Genomic DNA, 6,120 nt, shown 5'->3' with positions numbered 1-6,120 from the left:
CAAGGGAAAGGGGCGTGGAGGGAGGTGACCTGTGGAGGGGCGGGGACGAAGGTGTCTCTTGTGGGCTCTGGGGGAGGCCGAGTGCTAATGGGTGGGGCTGTGGGGCGGGGAAGTTGCTCAGGGCTTCAGAGTCTTCGGCTCCCACCCCACTGTCCTCGGCTTTGGAACTCTTCCGCCCGCGGAGGTTAAGACGCTGGGCGGGGTAGAGCTAGGCAGGCCGGCCGTCCACCGAGCTGCCGCGAAGCCCGCGGGCTGGTGGCCTGGCGACCCGAAAGCACACGAGTTCCCTAAAACTGCTCCTCAGCTGTACTGCGTTTGCCCTGACCCGGGGAGATGCATGGGAGGAAGGCAGAGGGGGGAGGGCGGTTACCTGAGTCCCTTAAAAAATGGAGCAAAACGGGAGAAAATCGAAAGAGAAAGGCTGTTAAAAGCTGTTAAAAACTGGTTGTTTGCAGTGTGAGTTAAGTTTGATTAGTCTACCCCTTTGAGACAAGACAAGCTGGACAGGTAGTCCTTTTCCTTTCCCCTTACCCCCTTCACCCCACCCAGGAATTTGGAAGTAAATGTGATTAAAAGGTGCCGGACAGATAGAAGCACGTCTGAGGAAGAGTTAGAGATGGTGGAATAGAGTGACAACGGCTAGAAAAGCACAAGCCTAAACTTGTGACACAAACTGTCACCAGTAAAGTGATGTCCTGAACCTCCTCCTCACTCACTCCACCAAGTGGTCTGCCGGAGCGGATGCAAATGGAATTGAACAGCGGCACGCACTTGAGCATGTGGAGTCCCTCTTTCCTCTCTAGTCTGCAAATGATTTCCAGCGGATCTTTTGTAATTCTTCATCACGCGGAGCAAATTAAGTTTTTCGAAAACTGATTTGTAGAGCTGGTCATGTCAACAGCATATAGATGTTTTCAGGGACTTAGTTCTATGACTGATTATGTTTGCAACTTTCTGCCATGATAAAAACTCTGGAAGGTGGGTTACACTGTATTTTAGCTGTTAAATACAATTGTTAGGATGCTTGTCACTAAAGATAGGACAAACTATCATCTTCCATCTAGAAGTTCAATCTATAGTAATAAAAATAAATAACAAAATGTGTGACTATGTGCCAGGCACTGTTCTAAGTACCTTATGTGTATTTGTTAACTCATTTATAGGTTTTATAAAAATTATAGATTTTCATAGAAATATTGACATTTGTGTACAAATAGAGGTGTAGGTGCTTATTTATTTCAGCCTTATCTATAATTGGAAACAAGTCCAAACCACCTAAGTATCTATCAATACAAGAATGATTAAAATAAGCTTACGATACCTAAATACTATAGTTAATTATGTTATTGCTGAAAGAATGAAATAGATTGAATATAATGGAATATATTGGTACACTTCCGGTTACTATGATTGCATTGCAAATTACCCCCACAACACAGTTGTATAAAATAAACATTTATTATGCCAATGGATTCTGTGGGTCAGGAATTCAGACTGCATGGCAGGAATGACTTTTCTCTGCTCTCTTTATGCATAGGGCCTCAACTGGAAGGTTGAGGATTAGAATCACATGAAAACTTTTCACTTTCATGTCGATGGTTGATACTGGCTGGGGGCCACTGGCTGGAGAACTCAGTGCAACTCCACGTAGATCTCTCCAGGTGGTCTTTTACTATGGACTTGCTCTGGGCTTTCTCACAGCATGATGGCTAGTTTCCAAGGGTGAGTATCCCAAGAGTAGGAGAGCCAGATTTCTACCGTCTTACCTTTTATCTGCCTCAGAAGTCACACAGTGTCAATTCTACTGCCTTCTATTTCTCCATACCCTCACAAAGCCTCATCCAAGTTCAGGGGGTGGGGAAACAGACCCTACTCCTTGATGAGGAGAGGCAAGGTTTTTAAAGAGAACATGGGACCAGAAATATTGCTGTGGACATTTTTGGAAAGCACAAGTTGTCATAGGTGCTTAAGACTTCCTAAACACCCTAAGGAGGTAAACTAATAAGTACAATGGGATCCCACTTATGGTTTTTAAAAAGAAAAAAAACCATATTTCCAAATGTACATACATTGTTTAACAATACATATATTTCAAATGACATAGGTTTGAAGTGTAACCTGGATGGTCAGCCAAAGAAACAATGATCTGTTCAAGTCATTCAGGAAATAATGAACAAAATGGCCCCACACAACTCCCCAAAACATATTTAAAGTTTTTTTTTTTAGATTTTTATTTATTTATTTGAGAGAGAGAGAGAGAGCATGAGAGGGGAGGTCAGAGGGAGAAGCAGACTCCGCATGGAGCTGGGGGCCTGATGTGGGACTTAATCCCAGGACTCCAGGATCATGACCTGAGCCAAAGGCAGTCGCTTAACCAACTGAGCCACCCAGGTGCCCCTAAAGTTAATTTTTACTTAGAAAAATGTCTCTTGTTATCTGTGAACTGTAACCCTGTCTAATGTGACTCCATCATAAGGAATGAGTGGCAGCAAGTCTTAGTGTTCTTTCCATACTTGGCACTGAGCTTTCTTGCTGAGGAGCTCACTTAATGTTGTCTCACAGTTATTTTCAGAAAGATGAGAGTTGGAAAGACCTCCATGAGGTCAGTGACGGAGTCTTATTCACTTATTATTCACATATCTAATACTTAAAAGGAGACTTGCTGTGGTTTGTTGTTTTTTTTTTTTTTTTTTCCTACACTATGCTAGTCTCTCAGCAGTCTAGGATGTTTATAATTACAAAGTAAATTCTGGCCTCCTTGCTAGTTCATAAGCTAATAAGATCTCTGATATCTAAGCTCCAGTGACTCCACTTTATATCCCAGTGTTAAAATCGCAATGCTGATCTTCTAAGAAGACTTCTCTAAGAAATCTGTCTTTGTAAGCCTTTTCTTTTTTACTCATGTTTGTTATATGCTGTTATGATGGAAGCATTATTTTAGGTATAAAAATAGAATTAGTTCACTCTAATGTTTTAGGCATATTTGTCTATTAAGAAGCTCTGAAAAGACAACTATCTCTGAGAGTGATGACTTCAGAGGAAGGCATGGTCTCCAAGCAGGGGAGGTGTAACCAGTGATAGTCTTCTATCTGGATAATCGGTATTTTCATTGCTTTGACATACCTTATGATACAATAGTCGCTTGTTTACTATTGCCTTTGTTCTCTTTTGAACAATGAAAGGACACACCTTAAGTTTTTTAGAAGAAAAAACTCATTAAATCAATTAAAATAACCAAGAACAATTTTGAAGCAATATCTTAAAGCAACTTCCTGAAGGAGAAAAGTTCCTTCCAAATTCTAACAGGTAGACATTTTTCTCTTGTTGGCCAGGTTTAAGGGGGAATCCTAGTTCTATGCCTACCTGAAAGGTAACTGGGGGAATGAAGTTGCTAATAATGGAGAGATGCTTTAAGTTCTCTTGACTCAGCAGGATGTCATGTTATGTGGCATAGGCACACATACAGAATAATTTAAATATTTGTGTAGTTTTATTTTGCATGCCATATTGTTCTTAGTCCTACTAATCCTATCCATTGGACATAAAACCTTAAATATGAGTGTCTTTAACTTTGTTTTATCCTAGATGAAAGAAAGGGGATACATCAAATTTGAGACTCAGCATTTAATCAAAGGATGAATATTGTTTTACCACCTGTAATCTTGGAACATTGTGAGATTCCCAGGTAAAGTGCTTTGATTAACAATTTGATTTTTCCCTTTGAATTTGAGGGAGTGACAGTCTGTTCTTTAACCCTCTGACCCTTTGACAACAGTGGTTGGCAGTCCCAGTTGTAGGCATAGATTTTGTTTGTATGACTGAGGCCCTTGGGGGTGTAGGAGGAACCAGAGAGGACTACGGTCAAATGGTCGCTATTTCCATTACTTTGAACCTCATACTTCCATAACTTGCTGAGGGCATGGACAGGCTCTTTCTTCTATCTCTATCTGGGTAGGTGAGAGGTGCTCGAGAGAATCATATATTCCTATATATTAAAGCTATTGAAAATTCTTGGTCTCCAATTTAGCCATGCCCTCAACTGTCAGTACTCTAGAGTTGTTTTTTTTTTAATTTTTAATTTTTTAAAGATTTTACTTATTTATTTGACAGAGAGAGAGATCACAAGTAGGCAGAGAGAGAGTAAGGGAAGCAGGCTCCCTGCCCAGCAGAGAGCCTGATGAGGGGCTTAATCCCAGGACCCCGGGATCATGACCTGAGCTGAAGGCAGAGGCCCCAACCCACTGAGCCACCCAGGCGCCCCTACTCTAGAGTTGTTTTTTACCAGTTTTCCAGGCTAGCTTCATCCAAAAGCAACTATCATTGACCACTCTCTTCACACTCTCCTCAGCAGATGACCCTGCCTCCACTTCACTAGGAAAAAAGAACTATTCCAAAGGTGGACTCCCTCCACCCCCACCCGCCATGTCAATAAATGCATCTATATCTGAATTTACCTTTATCTTCCCCCCCCTCCCCAGGAAAACCATTAGAGGATAGAAGATGGCCCAATTCTTCATGACTAATACCTCCCTCTACCTGTGAGCTTGATGTCATCCTTTCAATACCCTTTGGCACCTGTCCCATCATTGTTCTCACTCTCTGCCTCGAAGTTTATAAATGCTGACTTTCTCTCCTTTCCATCACAGTGAAATTGCTAATACTGCAATAGGTAGCCACCATCTCCACCCAGATGCAAGTTTGCTCTTTAGCCAATTGGTGGCCCTTCTACCTCAACCCTTCCACTAACACCTCCCTGGCAAAAGTCACCAGTCATGTTCCAAAGACTAGATCCATTCCACTCTTTAACTCTTCATGTCACTTTATTTTCCCATGGCATTTGATTTTGCTATGCCTTTCCTAAACTCTTCCCTTGGCTTCTGTCATACCATACTTCTTTGCCCTCCTTCTCTGAACATTCCTTCTCAGTTTTTCCTGATATATAGGAGTCTATAATCATCACAGCAGTAGCTAGCATTTACTGTCAGCCTACCATATATTAAGTATGTTTTTTTTTAAAGATTTTATTTATTTATTTGACAGACAGAGATCACAAGTAGGCAGAGAGGCAGGCAGAGAGAAAGGAGGAAGCAGGCTCCCCGCCAAGCAGAGAGCCCGATGTGGGGCTTGATCCCAGGACCCTGAGATCATGACCTGAGCCGAAAGCAGAGGCTTAACCCACTGAGCCACCCAGGTGCCCCTATTAAGTATGTTTTAAGCAATAGCCCACTTTAGTTCTCACAATAATGCTATGAAATATGCAGCATGAACTGGTGGTTAGAAGCCAGACCGGAATTGTGTCACCAACTTATTCCTGAGTCAGTCACTGGAAACCCAGTCAGTGGTTTACTCTTAGATCAATGAGGCCTATTTGTGGCTGAGAAGAATATGCGCTTCTCCTGATATGTATTACTGGGGGCAAGGGGTGTGTGAAGAAATGTCTATAATAAAATTGGGGTTCAAATCCTGGCTCTGCCACTTACTAGCTCTGTGATCTTGGACAACTTAATGTCTCTGAGCTTCAGATTATTCTTATTGAATGTAGATAATACTACATGCTTCATAGGGGATGGGAAGGGTTAAATGAATTAATATGTGTAAAATATTTAGCCTAGTAGAAGCACATGGTGTGCCCTCAGTAAATGTTAGCCAGTCTCCCATCCCACCCATCTATCCTCAACATTTCTGCCACTACTGTCCTCATAAAATGCAAACTATGTCCATCTCCTGCTTAAACTTCTTCAGTGACTCCCCTTCGTCTAATAATCAAATCTAAATTACGGTGCTTTGGCCACAAATAACAGAAAAACCATCTCAGTCCAGCTTTTATAAAAGTCAGGAAGTGAACTAGATCATGTAAAAGACTGTCAGAGGCAGGGTGAAGTTCAGGGTCAATTGGTTCAATGATACTATTTAAGAACCCAGGCTTCTGGGGCGCCTGGGTGGCTCAGTGGGTTAAGCCTCTGCTTTCGGCTCGGGTCATGATCTCGGGGTCCTGGGATCGAGCCCCGCATCGGGCTCTCTGCTCAGCAGTGAGCCTGCTTCCCCCTCTCTCTGCCTGCCTCTCTGCCTACTTGTGGTCTCTCTCTCTCTCTCTCTCTCTCTGTCAAAATGAATGAATAA

This window comes from Enhydra lutris, unplaced genomic scaffold (genome assembly GCF_002288905.1).
Source record: "Enhydra lutris kenyoni isolate GAN:26980312 unplaced genomic scaffold, ASM228890v2 scaffoldscaffold4, whole genome shotgun sequence".
NCBI classification, from domain to species: domain Eukaryota; kingdom Metazoa; phylum Chordata; class Mammalia; order Carnivora; family Mustelidae; genus Enhydra; species Enhydra lutris.
The sequence above is the reverse complement of the archived record's forward strand: the minus strand, read 5'-3'. Positions refer to the sequence as shown.